The sequence below is a fragment of the Aquila chrysaetos genome, chromosome 6 (assembly GCF_900496995.4).
Source record: "Aquila chrysaetos chrysaetos chromosome 6, bAquChr1.4, whole genome shotgun sequence".
Lineage (NCBI taxonomy): Eukaryota > Metazoa > Chordata > Aves > Accipitriformes > Accipitridae > Aquila > Aquila chrysaetos.
Genome location: NC_044009.1, coordinates 29133884 through 29161436, shown reverse-complemented (window position 1 = coordinate 29161436; position 27553 = coordinate 29133884). Strand labels below are relative to the sequence as shown.

Below are 27553 nucleotides of genomic sequence, written 5' to 3'. Positions count from 1 at the left end.
CTGCTTTTTAAAACGCTCTGCTGCTTTGTTCTTGGAGATTTATTTTGTGTTTTCACTGATATCAATCACACATAGCAAGAGACTTTTGTAGACCCAAAATTAAAGCAAAGCAGGGCCGTTACATGCCTTTTTTTTTTTCCTTGAAAAATGGTTTTATACCTGAGACTTCTCTCAGGAAGAGAGCACGCCATAAAAATTTTATGTGTATATTAGAATGTTAAAAGCACTGTAGTAACAAGCCCTGTGTTTTAAATAAAATATAAGTACTGAATCCTGTATTAGGAGCAGTGCAGCGGAGCCTCAAAGGCTCACTCTAAAAATTAAGGACCACTAGCTCTAAACCCAAATAAAATACAGGGAGCTGGGAATACCAGAGGCATTAACAGCAATGGCGTTGCATATGCAATGAGCTCAGGTGATCATAGAGGAGAGATTCACCCAAACACAAATGGGATTTGTAAGCTGCACATAGCCATGCTCGGGGGCCAGCAAAGCAGTAGAGTAGACTAGACTCGATGGTGTTCTCATCGCTGAGCGAAGCGGAGAGGCAGACTTCCCATCCCTCTGCCAGCTCCCTGCTGTCCTTGTGTGGCCCTGCTTGTCCCTGCCCCACTGCCCCACCACCCACCAGTGACCCTGTTTCCAGCCCCCAAAGACTCTCCTTACTCACACCGGGGTGCTGCCCCCCAGCAGCCCATGGCCTCTTCTCCAGCTCTCTGTTCTTCCACCATCTTCACAACACTTTGTGCCAGATCCCTTCAGGATAGTGCACAGCCTGTTCCCTGCAGGGCAAAAGGCAAGAACTGGTGCTAGCTGTCACACGCACTTCTCGCTGGCACAGTATCACTCCAAAGCAAGGCCGTGGGTTTTACTGGTGTTATTCTGGATTTGTCCCTGTGTAACTGAGGTCCAAATTTGACATGAGTGAACGTCCAAGCGAGCTATGCACAGAAATATTGAGAATTGCTCTCTAGGCAAGTCTCACCAGCGATCTATATTAGACCTGTAGCTGCACCGTAGCTGCACTGTAGCTGGGAATTTAGCTCAATTTTATAACTGGACTGTATGTTGTCTAACATGCTGGTATCTACAGTGTGACTCTCCTAGCTGACTCTTCCCCTATCATTTATCCCCCTGCAAAAGAAGTGCTAAGTGGATCTAGAAGCAAACTGTTCTAATATGATAGGTTTTTGTCTTCATTTCATATCGTCTCTCCACAAGCACAAACCACAAAAATTTTAGGGAGTCAGGATTACATGGAATACGTATTTAGTGCTACACAACACCGCTTTTATTGAGTGATATGATAGCTGTTCTAGCCCTTTGTTAATCAACAGGCAAAGAACAACAGGCAAAATATGCTTCAGTAAGCAGAAAATTAATTACCCAAAAAATGAATAGGAAGAAGAGAATACTTAGTACTATGCTTTCCTTCTGTTCCTTTTGTTAAAATTTTAATGACATATTCCAACTGTCTAAAACATTTACAAAATACATGGGAAGCTATAATCTGCATACTTTTCTTTTAGGGCTCTTTAACACATCTTCTAAGAAGTCCCAGAGATGTTAGCCAACCCATTATGTGTAATGAATCTTGGCATGAAACAACAGCACAGCAGCAGCTACACATGAAGCAGCCTATACCATAAATTATCTCAAATACAAACCAAATTCCCCTTGTTTATCATGTATATAAAGCACCAGTGTTCAAGATTCCCTCCAGAAGTGCTGGACTGTGTGTAATATTACTCATAGCATAACAAGGTCTAGTTCTGTCATTGCAATTGCTTCTTTCCTCAGATGATAAAGTGCAGACATGTAGCAATAGGAAGGCTGTCCAAAGAAATAAAAATATCAACAGGTTTAACAAAAAGTCTGGGGCAACTGCGTGAAGAGGTGAATAAGTGCCACTGCAGATCTTTTCCAAGTATTTAATTAAGTTACCAAGGCTGACTGAAGTTCTTCACTGGTGCAGCACAGTGTAGCCCTTCTGACCTCAATGCTGAGTATGAGTTGATTATGAGTAACTCAAGATCAGAATATAGCAGAGAACTTGCAAAACCCACCATTCTGGTTGGACATACATATCACAAGCAACGCCACTTAGTACCGATATTCAGCTGCCTGTACTATTTCAAAGAAGGAATCCATACTTGTGCGGGACACTGCTAAATCTGGCTATGAAAATAGCCCCTTTTAGCACAGCCCTACCTGCTTCAGCTATGCAGAAATCATCCCACCGAGGATCTAAAGGATGATCAAAATCTCTAGGAACCAGAATACAGGCCTGGAAGCTATAGAAATGCAGAAGCAGAGAGGTTGCTGAACAAGGAGCTCCTGCCTTGAGTCCCACAGGCATGTATTTTTAAGCAGGCAATGCTGACAGGGTGCTCTGCCAGAAGTTTAGCTATGGTCTGTAAATGTATTGGCTTAGAAATACAATGGAAACCTCCCCTTTATGTGTTACATTCGCACATCAAATATTATTGGTTTGGTGGGGTCTTTCTGAATTTATTTCAGCAATCCAGATTTCTCTGCTTTTTTAAATGGTATGACTGGAAAACTGTAGTTTAGGCGATTTGCCCCTAATGCCTGCAAGGTTATGTGGATGCAATCAAAATTGCATACTCTTCCCAATGTGATCTTGAGGTAGAGCTCATCCAGCTCAGGAAGGAGAGCTCCCTTCCCCAGGAATGAGGTGAAACCAATGTTATTTGAGAAATGTATGACCCTGCAGTTATAACTTTTGCTGCCCTGAGGTGGTCAGAGTTTTACGCTTTAGATGCACATTACACTTTCAATGACCGAAGAGTCAACCAGAGACACTGGATGTGAAACCTGCCACCAGGGTAGGTGGCTCTTCTGGAAGTCAGTTCTACAGTACAAGGAAAAGGGAAGCATTGCTTTATCAGGTTGCTTGAGAGACAAAATTGTAACTTAATTGAAAGCTCTTGGGAGGTTTGCAATGTTGGAAACAATTCCCAGAGAGGAAGATATCAGCACACAGAAAGAAGTTGCTGAAAGGTATAGGCTATCTATTGAAGGTTTCTGCAACACATATTCACCAGTAGTACCATAAAGTGTGTGAATTCGTGTTTTTCATACAAGCAAATGCAGTGTACCCTTATTGTGTACATTTATATGTACAGAATATCCATCTCATATTATCTATCATCTGTTTACACACACATAGGACAACCTGTTATAATTTAACTAGTCAAACTTGAGCATCTGCAACATCCTTTTCACTATTTATGTATTATTTGAAAATAATTCTTTTGTATAAGCATTGCCAACCATTAAAAATAATCTTATAGAGCAACAATGTATGAAGCAGAAGCAGCAAATAAGAACATAGAAAATTTTAAATATTTCCACAAGACCCATGTCACTTGGGTATTTGTTACCTCTTGTAGCTGAAAGAGTCTGATAGAATTTGTGTATAAGCCATGATAGTTTTCTGTGGCAGTATTTGTACATAACAGCAAGTTTCTGGATCTTGTTAGCTCAGGGCAAAAAGTCATGCTTTGGAGCAGTTGCCCCAGCAGGAGGATAAAAGATGATGGTTGGTAATTACATCAGTTTTGCACTGTTGAGCAGATGTTCTTGCAGATAGATTTTGGCTGGCATTTACAGAACATCGCTAGTGAATCTCATGATAGCGTTGGAGGAATGCTGCTACAAGTGGATGGAGCTACATTCTTGTAATAAAAAGATTATGAACAGAAGAAATAAATGAAAAGAAGAAACAAATGAAAAGTGTACCAGCTAAACTACTTCAAAAACTGGTTTTTGTTTTTAAAAAAGAGTTATATTTAATCTTGAGTTACCTGAATGTGGGCCAGCGGATTTAGAACTTAGCTTAATAAACTATATGTGGTACCAGTTTTCAATATCCAGACAGGACATAATAGTCTACATAGGGCCAAAATTAGAGAAATAGGACATTCAGGGGCTGGAGGAGCAGCAAAGTAATAGAAAGCTAAGAATACCCCTCACCTGCATATGACTGACAGCAGTTTGAAGAAAATTGGACAGCAACCAAAAAGACAAGGTAAAATTTGTCAGGTAGAGAACCCAGCTCAACTCCTATGACTGACTTCATAGTGATAGATGCAATATAGTGGGAAAAGGGATTGTACTTACAACTTTACAGGCAATTCCAAATGTTTAGAAATATTAACTAATTATTAACCAACATTATTCATCCCTGGGATGGAGGGGTATTACTTCCCTAACTATATGACTGGAAAATGACTTGCTTAAGCCCACACAGCAATTCAGCTTCAAAAATGTCACTGTAGCTCAAGATCTCCCACTCTCAACCCTGTGCTCAGCCTCTAGATAGGTTTCTGAATAGGTCCTCTTTTAGGTGTTAAGCTCAACATAAAAGGCAGAATGGTGAAAATATGGCACAGTCTGGGAAATTCTCAGTATTTCTACCAAAACAAGCTTCTGAAGACTGAATGCATTTTTAAATCAGCCAATTCAACGTATAACTTTCTACAAATTTTTCTACATTGCATGATGGAAATGTGATATCACAACTGGAGCTGGACTCCTGATTTGGCCGGGCTGTGGGCTGCCAGCATGTCTGTTAATGGAAGGATTTATTGACAAGAAGTGTTTTAAAAACAGGGCATTTACAATTAGATTAGAATCCATTCCCCTTCATTTTACCTATCCGCGGGAACGCTGACTTTCAAAATCCCCTCTTTCTTGCTCTGGGTGAATGATGCTAAAAAAAGTGACAAACCCATCCCAACTGGCAGGCGCCAGCTTGCAGAATTACATATGGGCGCTCCGCTCACCCCTTTCCTGAACAGGGCATCAGGCACTGCACAAAGTGTCAGATGAAGTTTCCTGTGCAATGCCAAGGGTGTTTGGAGTAACCAAAGAGACTGTGTGGTTACCATATGCTTTGCTTTTAGATCTCAGTTCCGAGGGGGAAAATTTAGTCCAATAGCCAAATTACAATAAACTGGGGAGATTTCTTAAGACATTTAGGGCTAGTGCATGCCTTGACTCCAGCTTGTTGTTTATTATACTCACTCCAGGACTGAATTTTGCTGCAGTATTTCAAAGCGAAGCTACTGGTGTTCCTGTCATGCAAAAGATCTGAATAGGAAGATGACTAGAGCAAGGTTGCTAGGAAGAGACAGTATCCAGAATGGGGAGGGACAAACCAGCAAGTGTTTACATATTAAAAACTTGAATTTTAAAAAGTAGATTAAAAATAAACCCCAAACACCTCTCTCAAATTATCTACTTCCATTTTTTTCTCCCAGTTGTGAACTGAACTAGAATATAGAATGGCTGAGGAGTGCACTGAGGAGGGTATTGCCCCAGGGCCCACAGTGGGACTATGCTGATGCAGAGGGTTCTGGTCAGTATAGGTTTCTAGAAAGAGACAGCAAGCAGCTCTTGAGAGTCCCAGAGCTCATACCGCTGGATCAGATGGACATTGCCACCTACTACCTCTGTCCTGTTGTTGGAACTCCCTTTGACTCTCTCTCTGAGGGATGCAGGTATCTTCTGCAGTACTCAGCTGTCTAAAGACTTTTTGCGTGTATCTCATTGCACCAGGAAGGCTGTGCGGTCTTGCTGTGAAATACTTCTTCTCATGGATTTCTAAGCACAGCCTTGGAGGAAAGTGATCTGTAGTATCACTGCTCACAATGCATATTTTCCCAAACAACTGGAAGAACAGAAAAAGCATTTTCTCTCAAGTTTACACTCACGTAATAAACATATTTTTTTCTAACATGTTTGACTCCTCCACCTAGGGCATAATTTGGTCATTCTTAACAGCAAAGAGTATAGTCAGCCTTTGCAGATGTAAAACACAGAAAGGAATAGAGCAATTCATGTGGGTACTTCCTAATGCTGCTGTGGTTTTCTCATGGTCTCTCCAGTCCACTGGCAACGTGAGCTCATTCTGTCTTGCTTCCTTTCAACCCTCTGCAAGTGCGCTGAAGTGCAACTGGTTTAGTTTTCCTGGGAATCTGCAGTGTGAAAAGGACGAAGCACAGTTCAGGGATAACACTTTGGGTGCCATACAGAAAGGCACCCCAAGGAAAACAAGAGCGTAAAGAACCAAAAAGAAAAGAGGAGGATAACGGGAAGGCTGAAGGTACCTTGCTTTAAAGATAAAATGAGATCACCTTGGTTACGATGTGATCCACAGAAATACCGTAAGTGTGTTCATGACCTTTTTTTGAAGAAACAGTGCTCGATATACCATACCATCACCTATATTTGTAATAAATCAAATGACAGAAAAACAAATGTCACTTATTAGAACATTGAGGTTTACTGTTCAAGTGATTAACTGAGAATCATTTGTATGATTAAATGCTGGAAAATAATTTGCTTTCACTGTGAACCTATAGCATAGATCTCATTACACAGAAGTGCTGCATATTAGTTGAAGCAAATTAACATTCAAAGACTTTCTGGAGTGGCTGCTAATCACAGGCTGTTAATTACTGTCATTACATTCGACTACTGAGGAGACTAACTGAGGAATCATTCTCATGATCTTGGTATTTGAAAGTGATCTTCACCAATAAAAACACGTCAGACATACAGAAATTGCAAATTGCTGCATTTGCTGACGCAGTTGAAAATTCCGCTGACTATAAGTACCCATCTGGTGATAGATGCATTCTTGACACAGTTTCAGTGTTTGGACTTAGGAAATAATGAGTATCAATGTCCTAGCTAGGGAATATGCAAAGATGAAGGAGCCCTTTGTATCCTTAATTAAGGAAAGTAGTAGCAGAGCTCGTTCACAGATAAGTGACTGTACATAATAATCATGTATTTATGTGAGGGACTGTTATACTATATTACTATAGCAGCAATTAGGTTTTCACAAAGTAGTTTTAATAAAAGGCATACTTACGTAATAAATAAACAACTAATTTCCATGGCAGATTAATTATACATGGCTTAAAACGGTCACCATGCTAAGCGAAACCTATAGAGGCAGATTCTTACAAATGCAAACGTAAAACTACATGCTTCAAGTGAACATATTCTTTACTTGTAAATCAGGGACACACGCGCATGAATTTTAGGATGGATGCCTCTGGAAAAAACAGGCGCTTATATGATCTTTGTGTGAAAGAAAGATCCAAGCTTACTGCACTTGAGGGACTTGGTAGGCCAGCCTAGAAACAGTCTCACCAAGAGAGGAGAGGGCTCTCTTGAAAATGTCAGACCCCCACTCAGAGACCTGTAACCTGAAGATGTGAGAAGTCTTTCCTACGGGGTCTTCTAACACCTTCTTTTCTTAGCTTGGTCTTTAGCTTACGGTAAAAAGAACAGGAGGGGCTAGCTCTATTTGCATCTGTATGGCAGGGGGCAGGAGGGAAGCATTAGCATGCTTTCTCTGATACAGAATAGGCCTATAGAATTTAGAATTCATATACTGCCCATATAGTTTTTTACATAACTATAAATTATATTCAAAACACTGCAATGACATAGCAAAGCCAGATGCTGTAGTATATTAATATTTTGTAAAAATATGGTTTAACTCTTTTTCAGTTCATGAATTATCTGTAAACAGACAACTGTCTTCTTGAGTATATTCATTATTAGAAGTGACTGTACTATAACGTAAGGAAATAATTCTTCATTAGTTGCTCATTCACAAAATAATTTGTTGCAGGTACTCTATATTCCAGTTGATGGCATGCTATAAAAGCCTACAGGCTTTTCCAGACAGAAAAAGGGTTACTACTGTTCTGAGATGATCACCTAGAGACAACATATTGAGTCTTGCATGCTACAAATGTTTAGGAATTCAAACACTCAATTACATTTCAAAAAAATGCAAACTCTTTTTGGGTGTTATCAGTAACCTTCAGAGGAGGGGGTACATTGGGAATCAAGGCTTACAAGAATGCAAGCCAAAGCAGAATATAAATTCAGTAAGTCCTCCTTCAGAGTAAATTAATGTTCTGTAATGTCCATGCCCTACTGATGGACAAATACAGATTAAGATCCAAATCCTGCCTTTGAATGGGCACATGGAGCTCCTGTTGTGCCCTAGTTAAATAAACGTTATTTATTTTGTGTAATTGATTGGCAATTTCTTCAAAGAGATTCCTTGAAATGATTCTTATTTCCCAGCAACAAGGGAAACCCTCTACTTCTCCCACAAATGGTGCTCCAGGACTTAGGGGCAGCTGAGCTTAAAAGCTGAGATACCTGGCTATTTTGAGGTGGTGGTGGTGTTCTGGAGGTTTTTTTGTTCGGGCCCCCTGCCCCTACCCTCCTTAGATTTGGAGCAACAGATAAATTGTAACTTTCAGTTCATCTCAGTGGAGAAGGGGCAGGTGATATTGGCAGGATTTGCCACTGCACCTGAAGTACTTTATTACCCAGCAAATGAATGAAATTTAGGAATCTACATCTTTTATGACAGTTCTGGTAGTCATTGTAAGCCTTGCTGCAGGACACAGGTAACTAGAACCCATCTTAGCCTGATACAAACCAGTACAACTTATTTAAAGCCCACGATGTAACTTTGAGTCACATGTCCAGTTTGGCCTGTAGAGATGACACTATCTATATTACCAAAATAAACTTATTAAAATGAAAAAAAAAAAAAAGGCAGAGAACAAAAGATAGATATAGATACTTTTTTCAAATGCTTTATAAGCCAAGGATTAGCCATGACTACTTAGTTCCTCCTAAGGAAGTTTGATTTACATGTCCTTGGCAGGCTATGCAAAGATGACAATGTCAATCCACTGTAATTATTATAGATCTGAACAACAGCTCTGATTTGTCAAACTTTTTGGGCTTACACCACAGCCACAGCATTACTTTTGATTAAAGAAAATACTCTGCAAAGTAATTTTTTCCCCCCTTAGGTTCTTTGGACTAGTGCTTCAGAGGTCTACTAAGTCACTACTAGAGATGTTAAAAAAAATATTGATTGCATCTTCAAACAAAAAAGGTATGATTTTAAGCAACGTTTTTCAGTTCTTGGGCAGCTCTATCTGCTAAGTTTATGCATCTGCCTTTGTACATCATGACTATGTTTCAAAGTGGAATGCAAGGATGTAGGTGTCTGAGGCATGAAGCCATTACATTGCAAACCCTATCCCTTTAGCATTTCATGTGAAAATAAAAGCAGTGTAAGCAGCCTCTGCCATCTTCTTTCTCCCTTCTGAAGACCTCCCACAAACCTCATCCTGAAAGGTATTGGAAAGGGAGAACTTTCCACCTGCCGAGTCTCCTCCCAGTTTACAATACAACCGACTGCGAGAAATCTCCAAGGCTCCAGCATGGAGTTTCCCTCTCCTTAACCTTTCCTGCAGGATTTCCTATAGCAACGAGGATTTGGACTGCACAAGTTTGGTAGGATTTTGTTGCTGCTGCTGCCAGCATTTAGTGCTGCTATGTAGATGCAACAGAGTTCAGTTATAAAATCACATACGTGGGAGAGGCTTAAAGCATTCCCCTAATGCCACTGCCCTGCACCAAGGCCATACCACATTTAGCTACAACTGTGTCTGAACAGCTTCTGTACTGGTGACCCCTGAGAATCCAGAGACTATTTAAAGACCTGCAAGAGGCAGCAAAGACAAACAAGCTGTTTTATCAGCAAGCTATATTCACTCCAGGAGGGTCCACACTTCTATCAGGTGATGAAGGCTTGGAAAAATTGCAAAATGTTGGAAGTTACTGCTCTTGATCATCCCTGAGAGATGTTTGTCTCTCGTTTTTCAGAAATTTTCTCCTGAGAAAAACTCCTACACAGCCAAGTCTACTGTTTTTCTGTGTCTGGAGCTGTAAATTTCCCCCCCCTAATATTTAAACTTTCTCTATACAAATGAAATGTGACATCTTTTTCTACTATCTAACCAGACATTGTATATTCTGTACTTGCTTTTGATTTCTTCATCGTAAGAGTAACTATCATTTTTTCAAGAGATATGTACTCAAAAAATTTCATTAAATTTTCCCTGTTCTTAGTGCTTCCCTTCTTTTGTTATGTTGCCATTACTGGCAGAAATAAGACCAAGCTGCATTAATTAATGTTTGCTGCAGCCTCAAGTAAGTAATCTGAAATATTTACTGAGACTTTCTGCTACCACAGAAGATGATGTTCCAGACACCTAAGCTGTCCCAGCTATATATTTCAGTAGGAGGTGCCTGCGGCAGTCACGCTTCCTCTTGAGATGCGAATTACCTTTGGTCCCACTTACTGATATGGTTGCTATCTGCCCTCGAACCTCTGACTCATGTTTCAAACCAGCCTCTGCACATGGAGACACAAACCAGCCGATCCCTTCACAGCTGCCCCAACCAGAGAATTGTCTGTCTGTGGCCACAGGGGTGGCACTGGGGCATCTGTAGGTAATCAAAATGAGACGGTCTCATCAAAATGCCCAGTAGTGCCTCAGCTTACTCAGATTGAGTCCTAACCATCTCACATAACTAAACTACCCATCTTCTTGTCTCATTTACAGCTCTGCTGTGGGCTGCCTGTGTTGTGCAAGGCTTTGTCCTTACTAAAGATCTAGCAGGGACAATGACCCTTCTTTCCAGGGCGGTGGGAGTATGCTCAATCAGCCCAATATACGCCTGGTCACCATGACGCATGACACTTAGAAGAAACCAACCTTGCTGTCCTTTTGATCCATCCTTTATTTGCATGGATATTTTGTCCAGTTAGCTTACCTTGTATATTAAATCAACAAAGTACCCAATAAAGTTTAAAACGCAGCAACTTTCTTCTTAAACATCAAATTGTGTATTATTCAAGTGCCCAGCAGATTAACTGTAAATTAAAATGGAAAGTTTCAAGCTGTAGAACATGAAATATATTTGCATGTGTTAAATGGTTTCTTGATCGCATTGGAGTCTCCACTGGAGTAGTCTCCTCACAGAGTTCAAGCAATTAAACACTATTTCTTTCTGCATAACCGTAAGTTATATGTCCTTTTGGTTAAATGTGATTTTTGTGGGATGTAGTTATCCAGATTGTTCTTGGTAATAAATCTTCTCCTGCATAATTGATTAAATAACTGTTTGCCAGTTCATCTTGTTAAAATACGTTCGTTCATTTTTATAAGCATGGATGACCTTGGAGAATGGAAGCCAGGAAGAGGGTAACAACATGACAGCTGAACACACGTACAGAAGGGACCTGCCTTGTGTAATCCTTGCATTGCAAGCAAAACCCTGCCTGGAAAACACGGAGGTGTTGCCCAGGAAATGCTTTCAGTGGGGACCCCGAGTAGAGCAGTTCGAGGACTGCAGAGCAGGCGGTCAGCCGCAATCACACATGAAACGCTTGGGTCAACTCAGGGCACTTTCCGAACGTACAAATCAATGACAATTAAAGCAGATTATGAAAAAGCAATAGTAGATAGTTAAGTCTTTATGTGATTTAAGTGAGCTAAAGGTGCAGAGCCACATTCTTCCCATGTGCTGATGGGTTAGAGATTACTATAACTCTAAGGAGGCATAGTCTCTCATTTCCTGGGGACCTTTGAACCTGTTCCTGATGCGACATCACATAATGACTGGGGGGGGTGGTTCTATTATTGAGACTCTGTTGCTGTAGACGCAGTAACTCAACTGCCCGTGCTCAGACATGACATATTGCTGTAACAACTCTTGTAATTTTTTAGGATACTTTGGGTCAGATTTAATGTGTCTTTGATCGGCCTTTTTCTGAAAATGACCTTACTAGAATCCAAAGGCCACAAGTGTTGCCCGAAAGTATAAACTGGGTTAGGACAGATGTCCACCTGTATCTGTTCTTCCTCTCCAACAGTTCTGTTTCTTTAGGAAGAGAATATAAAATATAAGATAGGTGCAGAGTCATTTTTCCTCAGTTATATCAACCTAGTTTCCAGCAATCAGCTGTTTATGGACTTGCCGTATTGAATGTTTTCTCTGGATCACTTAATTTAATAATTACCAAATTGCTCAAATATCTATAAATTTGTCTAATCACTTTTAAAACTCATTTATAATTTTGGCCTCCTGCATATCCTGTGGCAATGAGTTCCTCAGGACCATTATTATTTATACTTGACAGGGTTCTGCCAGTCCAAAGAGTCTGACCCACTGACCTGAAGTAATCTTGCTTGAGATCAAACCACGAGAACAGAGAACAGTAACAGCCCTAGACAACCTATCATATGATAGCAGTGTATTTAAGAGAGGCAATCTGCATAAAGAGCTAAAAATAACCAGACAGTTTGCACAGGGTTTCCAGTAGAAGAATTATATGTACACTTTAGGAAGTAAGAGAAGTAAGTTTTCACATTTATGAATGAACACAACTGTGCAAAACCAGGTATAAAAGCAAATAAAGTTAAAGGTTCCCTGCTGCAACATGGCAAAATTAGTGAAATGCTTTCAGCACAGAAATAATGAACATGCTCAGGGCTTTTGGCTGCAGGGAGAATTCTGGCTCTGGAGATCTGTGCAAGCTGCAAATGCTTGAAGAATATCACAGGGAGAATGAATTGCAATTAACCAGCTAGAGATTATTTTAAAACAAAAAAAAGGCTTGAACGGTTCCATAAAGATACTGAAAGAAAGCTTGAGGATGACAGGGTAGGTGACAATCTGAAGAGATTGCTACTATGAGATGCTAAAAAGAATTTCACAATAAATCAAATCCTCCACCGGATATTTGAACTCAACAGCGTCTTTCTAAACATAAGCTCTGGAAATTGAAATAGCAGAAATAACCTACAAATCAAATAGATATAGTGAGGTGGGTGTCATTGCTGCCTATTCCAGTCAATAACTACTTCCTCTTATTAGTGATCAAATTATTTAGCAATGCAGATGGTGACATTAAGGAGCCAACACAACTGGAGGGATGCTGTGATCATTAACAGTTACGTCATTTTCCACTGGCACAAAGAATTGCAAACCTGCGAAAGCACCGTGCCACAAGAGGAAAACTGGATCGGATTTTCTGTGTGTATGTCTTCGAGTATTTAGTCACTGAGGCAAAAACTTATGAAAGCAGCAACATTATATAAAAAAAGTGTGGGCAATGCATTATGGATTAGGAGCTGGAGTTACATACACTGTAGGTTCAGTACAGAACTACCAGCAACTGATGCCAGAACTCAGAAATCAAGTGGGAGTACACAGGCTCAAGTACACTGCTTTATTAAACTGTACCTGATTGCCCTGAGTTAGTATCCTCTACAAATACGGATTTCTAGAAACTGGCAATCTACCACACGAGGTATCACAACAGAGAAATATACCCATGTATGGAAATGAGAGGAAGACCTTTGTTGCTAAGAAAGGAGCCCGGGTTCCTAAATTACCCAAACTTCAGAGCTAAGTGACAATGGCACTGAACTGCAGTGGCAGCTGGGAATGGTGGGAGAGAAAAAGGCCAAAGCAGGGGACAAAGGCAAATGCAAGTTTAGAGGACGCAGCAACAGTTTGTCAACATCTCTGTCAACTTTTCAAGATGCAATTCTTCATCTTCAAAATGAGAAGCAACCTCAAGGCATGGCATTTTCTCTGTGGTGGGCTCACTCTTTCTCCCCAAATACTTCAACGACCCTTAGTCTGTCATTGGAAAGCTACCAATCTGTCAGTCACAACCTCTGATGTCTCACCAGTAATTCTTCCTCTTGCTTTCCAAAAGCAATTGCTGCATTCACACCACTCGCAGCAAATCAATCTCTGCGTTCTGTCAGATCACCGACTGCTTTCAGTGCCTCCCAGCCCAGCTCCTCCTCCCATGCCACCCCTCCACTCACCAGCGACAGCCTTCAGGAGTCCTCTCCGCCAGCGCTGCTTTGCTCTTGGACTCTCGGATGGAGCTTAACAAAGCTTTTCAGTTGCAACCCTGCAGTCTTAATAGCACTCTTTCCCATCCAGCGCCATACAAAAGATAGAAAGGAAAAAACACAATTTCAATGCCAGTGTGAAGAATGACATTTCAAAGAAGTCTATAGCAGATATTTGTATGACATACCTCACAGTTGTTCAGAAATCTCCTTTACTCTATGGTGTAATTATAGCATTTTTATGGAATTATTAGGAGCAATTCCATATAGTTTCGCTGCCTGCAGAGTGCAGCAAAAACCACACTGTCTGCATCTGAGTTGGGCTAGTCCTTGCTCACTTCCATAACCCGTGGTCACCTCAAGCAGGGCAGGGAAACTGGCTCACCTCATGCTGCCAGCTGTTTTCCCTTCATCTTAACTCATCCTTGTGAGCCAACGTGCTAGAAAAAGCAGCAATGCCCACCCACCTGCAAAGCAGCAAGAAAAACTTAATCCAACGCGTAGATGTCAGCGTGCTTTGCAAAGAAGGGTTGCCTAATTGGAGGGGGAATCCAAATCACAGAGACTGAAGGAAACTTGCCCACAGCCACGCAGGTGACAGTGGCACAGCAAAGCCCAAAACCCACAACTCCAGGCTTCACCCACAGGTTTTCCCCGGGACATCAAACTGCAGCGCTGGATTTGTTTTCTTTCAACTCTCCAATGCAAGTACATGAATAAGGTGACAGCAACAGGGAAGTAAAAGGGAGTTTTCTAGCTCCTTATGCACATCTTGATGCACATTTAGAGTAACAGTCTCACCATTTGTATGCAAAATCTAGAAAATGTACAACTAGTAAATTCAGGCAGATGTAAGCAGTACAAACACTCTTACTTGAAAGAGGGCACATTGCATTTATCAAGATTACTTCAGTCTTTTGGGGTTTTGTATAACTTTTCCCCTTGCTCACTTTTTGCCCCAGTAATTCTAACGAGTACGTGTGTGCATGTGTAAGGTATGCTATTTCAGTCATCTTCTTACTACAGTAGGTAATGTTACAAATGTGTGCCCCTTCCAAAATCAGATAGACGTGTGTGGTACCTCTTCTGCTTTGAACGATAGGCCTGCAGCATTGAGCAGGTAAATGTTTTCTGGCAGGAGCAGTATTTTTCCCGTGGCTGTGTGCTGCTGGAATGTTTATCTTTGCTCGAGTTGCCTGGCTATTGCAAAGCTACTTGAAATGATTCATGGGTCTGACAGATGTCTGGTACAGCTGGATGTGTCCTTGATTATCCCAAAAGTCTGGACAACTCTGTCATTCACCATTGCCCAAATTATCTCTGTATTGACTGCAGAAGCCTCTGTGACAGTACTGTAATGGCTAATTACCCAGGATACCTTTGATACTTACTTTATAGTGGTTTGGAAGAGTTAAATAGAGAGAGAAAGAGAAAGAGAAAGAATTGGAGCAAAAACATACCAGTGAAAGTTATACTCTCCTATGTTCCAAAACAGTATACGCTTTAGCCTACACAAGAATATGCTGCATGGGCTAATTAAATCCAGGCTGTCCTTTTAAAATGGGCAGATTTCCAGCAAAATAGATAAGGAGGAAATGTAAAGAATCCTGACAATGATAAATCATGGAGAATAGAAGGACCTATTAGCCAGGAGAGAATTGTATGTACAACATTCTTGAAAAAAAGATGATGAGCAGCCATTTGCTAGCTTTATATGTTGCTGGAAAAATAACATGTTCCGCTTAGCAGGTAACAAAGAGCGGCATGGGTAGCAATGCTAAATATGTATAAGGCTATCTGGTAAAACTGCCTATAAGGAGGTATGAAAGCAGAGATCTCCTTTTCCTGTGCTATCAATTAATGTGTTTTGAATAAAACAGTTTCTGCAAAGTAGAAATATATTCAGAAAAGGAATGAAAGAAGACAGGGTTCAAAAATCTCATTTTAGTGAAGATGAGGTCTTAATGACAACTCAGGTGAAAAATTATAGCAAATTTCTGCTTCTCAGGGCTGTGTCTCTCCTGGTGATTCAGCCTAGGTCCAGACTGGAAAAGCATGTATCACTCTTTTCCCCCTGAGTTTCAAACAGCTCAGAAATTGTCCAGGATCCACAATGGCTGGTTGTTCCCATGAAGTCAGTGATGACATTCCCATTGGCTTCAGTGGAGGAAGGATTTACTTTCCAGAACCAAACCTTCCAGTTCAGGCCTACATGCCACATATACTGAACTGGAAGATGCCACCCCAGTGCCTTCTGTGGTGGTGAACAGCTGATTCAGTCCAGACACCAAATTAGAATTAGGTGACCCAAATGCATTTGCCTGATACTGCCTTAGTGATATCAGTGTAGAGAACAGAAAAAGAAAGATCACACTTCTGATCGTGGGTTCCCCTTGCTTATCATTTAGCCTTGTTACCTCAGTGTAAATAATGTATTTGTTAGAAGGTGATGAATTATTGACCAGAACATTTGGATATCACTTCAGATAAAAATAATTCTCTTTGTAACTCAGAACTGAACAGTCAAACCCCAGTGAATTAAATACTTGGAGAAAGTTGCCTTTTCCTTGTTTGTCAGGTCCTTCAAAGAGCTTACATTTTTTGCAGGTATATCTGTTATATGAAGTCATTCACTCAAACATATCTATTCATTAAAAAATGACAAATAGAATGTTTGTTGTTTAAAATGCAAGGCTTATCCATTCACCTTATTTGGGAAGAAGATCACATGCTGTAATTTACATGTCTTACTATGATGGCATAATTTTTACAATTAGCATTCTACTACTGTTACTTAAATTTAAGAAATTTTTCTTTTTATGACTCAAAATTTCCTTACCTTTCATTAACAGCAGAAGTATGTCTATTTGTCAATCTGCTACAATACCTGTAAAAATTAAGAAACAAGAATTCAATATTTGTACTGGAGGAACTAACCACAGACAATCATGGGAACATATTCTCTACTTCTTTGCATGGTTATGGTACTGCAAATAGAAAGACAACGTATTAAATATGGAGCAAAACTGAAACATCTTTTCTAGTCCCATTGCTCAAGATTCTGGAGGCTCAGAAGCAATTGTGTGCAGACAAATTAAATTTCCAGTTACTGCAGTGTGAAGTAAAACCTGACTGCTGCAAAATCTTGCAAAACTAAGTTTGTTACAAGGCAGGACAAATGTTTGGTAGTGTAGTCCCACTGATTCTGTGCAGCAAGGTGTGTGTCAGCTAAGGACCTGCCCTGACAACACATATTGGAAACTTATAATAAGCATTAGAAAGGTTTGGTTAGACTAAAGCAATCTAATCCAAATAATCACTTGTGTTGATTTTAGTTTTAATTTTGCAGCATGTCAATACTTTGAAGACATACAGAGGGGCTGAATGTATAAATGAAAACTCTCAGGGAAACGACAAATAAAAATTCAAGTACTTTCTTCTGCTAGAAATATAGACTATCTCATGCAGTCCTTTTGAGCTGAGTGGTCAGGAACAGATGCATTTCTGATATTAGCTCTTTCAGCTAACTAAACAGAACTGGGTGATGCTGGGAATACACAAAACCCCAAGAATGTTTAACACCAATTATATTTGGTGAGAGGTTTTGCAGTGCCTAAGATTTCAGCTCTGAGCTTCCCAATGGCTTTTGAACAATCACATTGTATGGTACAACGACTGATTACTTAATTTGGGGCCATACGTCCTTCAGGTAACAGTCTGAGATGAGTCTCAGTCTTGCAAGCTGTCCTGGAACTCAACAGGTAGGAGCGAGACATTGACTGATGGTATCCTGATATGGAAACGTAGAAGCTATGTTTGAAAATGTGATTTTTTTTTTTCCTGAAAAGGTGTAAATTTAAAAACCTAAACACTCGTGTACTTTGCATTTTATGCAACTCATCAAGATCATCTACTGCAGTGGCTGTGGTTGGATGGATCAGCAGGAGAGGGTGGCACAGAGCAGTGCTCTGCCCATCCTCAGCCCTTAAGCCCACTCTTGGTCACGCATGTGACAGTTGGCTGGTGGAGCTGAAGTATCTCCATAGCAGGTACTGCCCCTCATGTTTCAGTACCTCTTTCTTTTGTTCTAAATTACTGTTTATTTTTAAGATGGATTTTATATTAATATTCCATGCCTGTGGTACTAGGGACAAAGTGCTTGATAGATTCACCAGCCAGGTAAGCAAGGAGTGCATGTTCCCTGCTTTGACTGAACTTTGCTGCGAATCTTTGTGCCACGATTTTCAAGAGACCACATATTTTAACTTCTTGTACCTGAAGCACTTCAAGATGAGTTTTGGAGAGAAGATCCATAGCACTTTCTAAAAAGGCTGTTATCTGGGACTCCCATACTCATCTCTCACTCTTCCTTCTTCCTAGTCACTTTTGAAAAGCTAGACCTCAAGAAAAAGAACAGTGTGGTCCAGATTTCAGATGCCACAACAGACTGTTACTATCGCACTATTTCACAGTTAATGACACCCATCCAGCAACTTTTCAGTAGTCTCGATCTTGAACAGAATTGTCATCTAAAAAACCATCACTCTCCCAACTAGCTGTCAAAGTTATATTTCTCCCCCAGTTGCAGGCAACGGAGCTAATTATTATACCATGGTCACTGAAGGCTGAGAACTGCAGTCACATCACCTTTTCTCCTAAAAGGAGTTTCCACAAGTCTTCCTGACTGGGTTCGAGACAGTCCATACATTTATGCTCTGATGCAGATGGGGCCTGAATTGGGACTATCCCATTCACGACTATGAAATGAGGATTGGAATGCATAACAGGTTGTATGTGGAACAAAAGTACTTAACATCTCCAGTGACTTTTGTTTTGGGAACATGGAAAATAGGTAGGGGAAATGTTTTCTAAAGGAGAGGGAGCTCGAGCCCTGCAGAGCAAGCGCCGTGCCCTGGTCACATCCCACGGCAATGGCTGCAGGGGAACTGTGTGACATTTCTTTTAAGCTTCCCGTGGAGAAGAGGCAGAACGTGAACTGCAGAGCTTGAATTCACTCTACACCAACGCAGGAATTCAGAAATGTTAATTTTAATCAAAACTTCCTTTAGCATGCAGGAAATATGCTATTCACCTAGGACTTAAAGTTTCACTGCAATTTTGGTTTAATACCTTAAATTAAGTACTTGGCAGGAGATCACAAAATATGCATTTTGCACAAGCATGTAATATTTCCTAGGATTTAAATATTGACAAACACAGGTTTTGCTATTCATCATTTTTTAAGACTTTTTTCCCCGATATATAAAAGGTCCTTTTCAATGAACATTGTACTGGTTATATTCACTCAGAGCATTCCTTTTTTTCCCCTGTTTGTTTTTAAAGATCTTGGCGGGGGGGCGGGAGTGGCAAAAAAAAAATCAGTTTGGAAAATTGTCACAGATCCCCATATATCTCAGTAATACAGTCACTAACAAGATCACTGCAACTTTCTTAAGAGCTGTCAGACACATTTACAATTCCAATGATTAAAAGTTGCAAATATATTATAAACTTCACCACATGATATTTTCCAATAATGCAAACAGCCTTTGCAGCTCGGGTAACATGAAATTCAAAGACGACTTTGATTACATCTAATCTGGTAAAGAAATGAAATCATAAGCATGCTTATTTCAACCAACAACGAAAGCAAGCAAAATAATTCATCAAATCCCTGAGTAAGCAGTCACAAAAGACCTTTAAATAACTCAACTTTCTACCATATTTTATTATCCTTTCCTAGTTTTATAGCATTATCTGCTACAGAAATGCAGGGAGATTTGTAAAACACTATAGCATTTAAGTCATTACATTTTATAGCTAATTTCTAATGTGGATTTGATTTTTTACGAGCACAAAAAGAATCTAATTTGCATTAGTGACAGTAACTAGAGAAATTTAACACCTGGCACTGGTTGTACCAGAAATTGAATATTAGCTACTTGGGTGCTAAAAAGCACATTCATACCTTCAAGGGGGATTTTTCATTTATTTATGCTGTAGTCTCATGTTTATCATTACAAAAGTGTTCTTACATCATGATGGAGGAAAACTCTCAGGAACGTAAAAATACCGTGCACTCGATAAAGGGAGTTTGCAGCAACAGCAGCAAAATGAATCATTTATACACTAAAGAATGTACAAACCCAGAAATAAATCTCCAATGAGATATAAAATTAGAACAGCAGCAACGTACGGACAATTCATTTCCACAAGTGCTTTTTATTTATTTATTTTTCCACAGATACTGCTGCTTTCCTGGAGCAATGCATTACACCCAAATTAAACCTCCATTTAAGAAAAAAACCAACCCCAAACCATAGCTGACACGAAAACGAACCACATTTCCACATGAACAATCCACGTATTTATAAAGGGTGGAAAATTAGGAGCTGCAAAATAGACAAAGCCGCTGTAAAATGATATGGGAAGTGACATTTTACATAGCTGGCTACAATTAACACATTGATGGCATTTTGCTGGGCTCCTTGCAGTGATAATGCTGTTGTCAAATGTGTTTAGTGCACCAAATCTCCTGGAGCCTTCAGCTAGGCAGCAAGCTTTTGACAGATTGAAGGTTCGGAGATAGGCTATCATGACAGATGGAAACTGGCACCGATGTTCAGCTTTCGCCGATCACAGGGGACCTGCCCCCCTTATTCTTCAGGGCTCAGCTCTGCAACCTTCCCCCTTCTGATGAAAGCAGGGGATGGCATTGTTAAATAGTGCATCTGTGTGAGTTAGACTACTCTGATGAAAGCATAAGGCAGACGCTCTGTGAAGCAAAAGACAGCCTCTGCTCTAACTGCATTTTAGATAGACTTGGGGAGGACTCCAGGGAGCTGGGATAAAACTTTGGTAAATTTCAGACAAAAAGAAAAAGCCCACACTAGCCATTAAATGGTGCTTCTTATAGATCTATATTCATGGGCTGGAGGAATCCATATATATGAGCTACCAGAAGCTATTGTGCGAGACTCTCCGTAGGAGTCTCTTCATTACTGTTTTGATCATTTACTGAAATTGGTTTCTAAGGACCGTACATTACAGAACCCCATCCAGACAGCAGCTCCAAATAGGAGGTAGATCCGTACAGAGGGAGGGTGGGAGAGATAGTCTGCTTTGCTGTGAGCATCCAGCCTGTTCAGAGGCTAATTCAATTATTAGGAGAGGCTGTTCTTGCAACTGGTCTCGATTCTTGGATGCAATGTTAAAACCGGGGTGGGAGCTTGTGTTATTGAGCTTTACACAGCTGGGCATAAACAGGCAGATAATACAGTTAATTAACCTTTCACCCCCCAACACCTTTTGAAGAAAGGCATTTGTGGGTTTTTTTAACCAGCCTCAGGATATTTCAAAGGCACTTGTCCCGACTATATTTGCTTCTTTCTAGCCCTGACAAATTCCTGTTTGATTTCTTTAAACTGGGCTGGAGAGCTTTCTTTTTGCTGTCTTAATCTTCAATTCCACTCTCGCTGATATAGTATTTGGAGCAGCATACTGCAGCCCATTTGAGGTATGATAATCAGCTGATTAGCTAGTGAAGTCGTTTTCCCTGAGGCTCTTTTGTGTGCAAAATCCTCCCACTCAATTGACATGTGGACATCATAAAGCTGATGAAATGCAATTGTAATGAACAAGAGGGAGAGGCATCTGCAGCAGTCTAAATGAAAGACCCTTCCCTCTCGACATGCTAATTCAGAAAATCTGCTCTTAACTTGTACTCCCTCTGGATCCCAATGGATGTGAATCTCCATGAATGCATATTCAAAACAGCGTATTAGCCTCAGTAGCAAGTGAAATTTGAGCCTGGATGGACCAATTCTAATTTCAAGACAGATTATGCTGCATCAAACGTAGTAATGATTTGACAGTTCATTTGTGACGAGAGTCCTACAGTCAAGGTTTAATGCACGGACAGGCGCAGGTGTGCAGCCAGCACCAACAAAATCCAAAGGCTACCAGTTAGCAAGCCTCATGCATGAGGAAAGGTGAACATGTTTAAGAAATTAACACCATCTTCTTTAAAGCATCTTGTAGCTATGGTTCTCCAGCCACACCTTCCTTATTACACCATCGAGCACTGGCTAGGGCTCGGAGGGACCAGAAAGGGCAGCCCAGTATACCACAGTCACTACAAATTAGTTCCAGGATGGAACAAATTAGGGAACAAGATCAGAGGATGGTTTGGTTTCTTAACCACATTCTAGATAAACGACTGGGCTTGCCTTCTGGAAATTTAGGCAAGCTCTGGCTCTGTCCCTGGAGAGGGTGCAAGCTGCTGTGACTAAGCAGGCACCCACAGCATGGGCTGAGCAGTGCCAGGCATTCCCTGTGTGCATGGTGGATGCAGATTTTCAATTCCTCTCCAGCAGCTCCCAGGGTCCATTTTGGGCTTCTCTGCCTCAAAATCATCTAAATTGTTAATTGCTTTTACCAGGTGGACACCGTATACCTCATGAGTTTTTTTTATTCCTTTGTGGTTTTTAAGGCAGGGAGAGAGATTTAAACCCATATATTCCTGTTGCACACATATATATACACACGTATTTTTTTAAATAAAACTTATCTCGAGTTATTAGAAATGCTTGAAATAATATCAAGTACACTTCTACGAGTTAAAAATGCATGAAATAATTTAAATATACAATAAAAGTCATACATGTACAGCCTTTGCTACAGAGACGTTTAAGTACTAATTAGCTGACATGTTCTGGTAGCCAGAAAACTCCACCAAAGCTCAGGAAGAGTCATTGCTTGACAGGATCTTCACATCACCCAGTGAAATTTGTGCTGTAGGGCAGGAAACTGAGCCTCAAGGAGGCTGCCCCTCACCTCTCCTCCTTTCCTCCATTGTTGGCCGGGCATGCAATATGCAGGTACAAGGAGGGTGGGTGCCCCAAGTTTCCCTTCAGTAAGATTTGGTCTAAAACCAATGCATATTAGGCATGACTGGCTATTGGTGCCCATACCGTATGAGACAAGTTATCTGCAACAGAGTTGAAAAGCACCCTATCCCCAGCAGTACTTCCATTGCCAACATGTAGTCCATATGATTATGGTTACATACCTGCGTCTACTCTAAGTTAAAACACAACATCTTCTATTTGCATGAACATTTTCCATAAAGATCCAATGCACAATTCCAGATCTTAAGCTTTTCCGCTCAACTGTTTCATGAGGATATGAAACCTCCTTAAATTACAAGAGTCCTACTCTTCCAGCGTGTAGCGTGACTCTTTCAGCAACACAAAAGAATCTCAGCATACACCCTAAATAAATACCAACTGTAATGGCTGCTGGTTAGATAGGATCCTCCCAAAAAGCAGAGGGCCACGTCTTCCCTGTTACATTGCTGAATGGACTGAGCAGTTGGGTATCCTGGTATCCTCTATGTTCTTTCTTTCCTATTCCAAGTTGGTTTGGGGGGAATGCGAGGAACAAGTTAGCATCTTCACTGGTTTACTTGCTTTTTTCTTTTATCCTCATAAGAGGGGAAAAATGGGGTGGGAGGTGCAGCAAGACGGGGGTATCTTGAAACAGCACAGCTCCTGTCCTGGTTGTATTGAGGACAGTGCTTCCTCTTGCGGGAAGCTCTGCAGAGAAAGTGGTTTCCCCCAGCTGGCCTCCAGTTGCCTTGGCTGGTTTTATTATGACCAGCTGGCTGATACCAAAGCTCCAGCACACTCATTTCTAAGTACTGTTCACTCATTTCTAAGTACCACTCTCCTCGTGAGCCAAACGATTGAGTAGCTGTCGTCTTTGTGTTACAAGGTGGCAAAGCTATCAGCAGTGGATTTGGGAGAAGCCAATGCCCCTGCTAAGAAGTCCAGATTTGGGAACATCCTAGCCCTTTATGTATACATGCTATGGGAATTGATCCGTATCCATTGGTCGCCAAAGTAATGGGCCTGAGCCAGTCTCCTCTCTTGGGAGGAGGGCTGTGTCAGAAGTTTTACCACTTTGTTTTAAAACCTACTTGCCTAAAAGCCCACCAAAAAATGCACAGGTGCCGTTTTGTGATGGGATAGCTACCCTGCATGGAATAGCAACATTACCAGGAGAGGTGGCTACAGAACTTTTCTGCTTACAAGGTACTCATATAAGATATAAATGAAGTAACAGATTAATGTGTGTAGCTTTAGTTTGTTACTGAGCCTCACCAAAATGGGGATATTATAAAGTCTTTACAGTACTAAAGAATCAGGGACCAATAGTTGTTGCAGGCAGACTATCGGAGACCATAAACATCATAGACATTGGTCAGGCACACAAACATCGTAAGTGTACATGTATCATCAGCATTTTTGAACATTTTCCTCCACTCACCAACTCAGTAGGTACTTTTTAGCAATATTCATGGCTTGGATATCATCCAGTCACTATCCACAATATATTTTGAGAGCTGGGGGGAGGTAAGGGAAGCCAAACACCTGCAGAATTGAATTAAATTTCTTATTTACTTCTACTTACATATTCCTGAATTCATCAGCAGTAGTGGTCTGAGATCATGCAACTCCTTATCTCCTGGTTTCTGCTGTGTGTGCTTACTGAGGCTTAGAAAGTGGACTTTTATTTTCTTCTTCCCAACAGTCTAGAAGAGTTATATGGAATTATTAATTATGAAAATTAGTATCATTCTAAACATCAGAGTTTGATAAGATAATAAATGTAATTCATACCATATGTCATGGGTTTGATTCATATTTTGTACCCTCTTCAAACCTGCTCAAGTATAGTATAAATGAGTGTCACATCTAATAAATTACCACAAGAAGAAGACTTGGTCTTTGTTGCCTATTGCTTCAGAAGCATCAGGTTACAATGATGTTTAACAGAGGAGTTTTTACTTTTTTTTTTTCCTCTATTGAATGCTTCAAATCAGTTTGGCAATCCTTAAAAGGTTAATGAGTACTGTCTGCTACAGAATGCCAAACTGATTTAATTCAGAAAATGAGAAAACATTCCTAAAACGTAATCAGCTGTCACTTAGGAAATGACATACAACAAGATAGGAGTGTTTTACATTTTGTTTCCTAAGCAGGGCTTCTGAGAGGTCTAGACAAAACGTCAGGTGGTTCCTGCGCAAGATGCATCACTCTCCAAAATTGTTTTTACCTGGAAGAACAAGCAGCAGTCGTTCAATGTCCCGGTTTCTGTCCCTCCAGGTAGCTACAGCCTCAATCCTTCTTTGCTCGGGACATCCCAGCCTGTCTCACAGAGTGCATCCCAGTGCTCCTCCAGCATCTCAGGGTGATCTGAACATGACACAGCTGGGACAGGGCAGAGGAGCTTGGCAGTTCCAGGACCTCCTCCTTGGCCCTGGGCATGGCTGCAGGGGGTTGGAGGGACTCTCCTTGTCCTTCCCAGAAGAGGAAAGAAAAATGAGACTGGGTGTGTGGGTCAGAGTGGTAAGGAGAGGAGAGCTGCTCTTTGCTCTGTGCAACCCACACACCCAAGACCAATCCTCCACCAACAGCCTTTTTGACATGGTGGACCCATTGAAAATGCCATTCTTATCACGGGTCTTCCCTCTCTGAGGGGGTACATACAGGTTTCTGGAAAACCTACCGTGCCCACAAGCACTGCAGAGCTTCGGAGGCCTCACACTCCTGCCTCCTTATCAACACCTGCAGCAGGTCGGTTTGACAGGGCCATGCTTTACAGTTTTGCCAAGTCTTGGGAAGAGTCATAGAAATGACATCATTTTTCCCAAGTTGAAATGCTAAGCAATTTTACATTGTTAATGGAATTAAGATGATAATTTAAAATAGCATGATCTCAGACCAAAAGTGATGTCTTACAGATCTTCAGACACTACGATTTTCTGATCCTGAAGTTTTTGTGATGGAGATGTGCTCTAAAATGGCTGCCAGACCCTGCCCCTTTTCACAGCACCATGCTGCGCTGCTCTTTTCACTCTGCACATCACTTCTGCACCACTAAAGCGTTCAGTAGTGATATCTGACACTTACAGAATGCTTTTCATCTACACGTGTTAAAGATAGATCATCTTTATTTCTTTTATAAAGTAGAATTTAAAAAATCCATCTTGGGTGACCTGCCAAAGACTGCTGCAGATCCAGAGCATGGTCCGGTCTTGCTGCCTTCCCAGCTCTGTTTTCCTCCAACCTCTGCGCCCACCTCCACGTGACACCCGGGAACAACCCCCCCAGGAACGTTTCTGAAGCAATATGCAAACAAACCATTTTTAGGCACAAGTTACTTGCAGATACTGTTGGAATATGATACAATGTGCTTATAGCGCTGCTCTTTTTATCACTTTAGCCAGACCTTTTCTGCGGCTTTAATGCCTGCAACCCCCTGCACTGCCCTCTGTAGCAGTTGAATACCCATAATCAAGACCAGCATTTAATCCAAAGATTTCATCCATATTATCACCAGAATTTTTATTTTTTTCTTCCCAGTTGTATTTAGTGAGCCTCAGTTTTACTGCTGGCAGAAGCAGCCCTTCTCGCTTGATCTCCAAGCGCCCAGAAGTAGTGCAATGTGTTTCTTCTTGCTAGTTAGCATAAACCACCTTCCATACATTCTGAATGTATCAAGAATGCTGTAAAGTTTAAATTGGGCTATCTGTAATTAACTATGTTTTTAAGAGTTTGTAGGCAATTTCAGAGCAGGGCTCCACCATATTAACAGTTTCACAAGGAGGAAGCAGAATTTAAACAGAGGAAACAAACACAAACATGTTCTTTATTTGATGGCAATGAAATTAATTTTTTAGAAGTCGGATTGCAGTAAACTGATTTTTTTTGCATGGCAGCTTCCTATGGACAATATCTAATTAACTAATCAACTAATTAAATTAGCAAAAACCCAAGTAAATTATTCATCTGTATAATTCTCAGGAGACAAGGTCACCTAAAAACCATATTTACTCTATTTTTATCACATTTGCAGTTTGTGTAAGTCTAATTGTTTTTTAGTTTACCTGCAGTAATTATGGTTTCCTTAAGTCTTTTATGTAACAGCATATAGGGAAGAGCAACACTGGACTCCTGGAATTTGGAGATAGCCACAGAAAAGAAGTTACTTGCCACTAGCTGAGAGGTTTTCTTGCCTGCCAACTCAATGCAAAGAATTACTATAAACAAGTATTTTTATTCTGGATCTTTTCAAAGAAGTTCTGTTGTTTGTTATATTTCCAATGGTTTCAGTAGATACATGGACAAAGAAATCATTATTAGATTTCACATTGTGCTTTGAGAAAATTTGACAGAAAATTAAAAATTGAAATTTGTCAGAAGAGCAGCAAGTCTGTGATTACTGGTGTGTTTCTTATACCTTTAAATAATATAAAGGCCAAAAGGAATTACAAAAAAATACATTTCCCAGCCCACTTATGTCCGGGTATCTTGTGGTTTTTTTCCCCGCAATTTAGAAATAAGGATAAGGAGGGGGCATGGGGACAAAACAAAACCCATAAACCTTACTTGTGTCTTAGCTCGTGTGAGCTTTCCTCAAGGAATATCCTATGCCTTACTAAACCATGAGAGAGACATCCTGAGAGCCTCCGTGCTGGGCTGGCTGCGATGCCCGTGGAAGGTTTGGGAATGAGACCCCGCGCTTCCCTCTCTGCCTGGAAAGCCCAAAGCACAGCCTATGGGGCTGGTGCATGTTTCTTACCTTACTTTCCTTCTGTAGAGTCTTCAAGGCATAAGCTTAGTAACAAGGTGCAAACTCTCTGGGACAAGCAGGAGGGCCTGGTTTAAAAGAGTGATTCTGCT

General features: G+C 40.7%; 1 long non-coding RNA gene across 1 annotated transcript; it reads right to left on the bottom strand.

The window, feature by feature from the left end:
- Window positions 1-5424: 5424 nt before the first annotated feature.
- Window positions 5425-26822, bottom strand: LOC115343216. The gene is made up of 5 exons (XR_003924034.1): window positions 26758-26822; window positions 24279-24399; window positions 16645-16692; window positions 13776-13883; window positions 5425-6005 (listed from the first exon to the last, which is right to left on the bottom strand). It is a non-coding gene; the product is annotated as an uncharacterized LOC115343216 (long non-coding RNA).
- Between the last annotated feature and the right edge of the window lie 731 nt (window positions 26823-27553).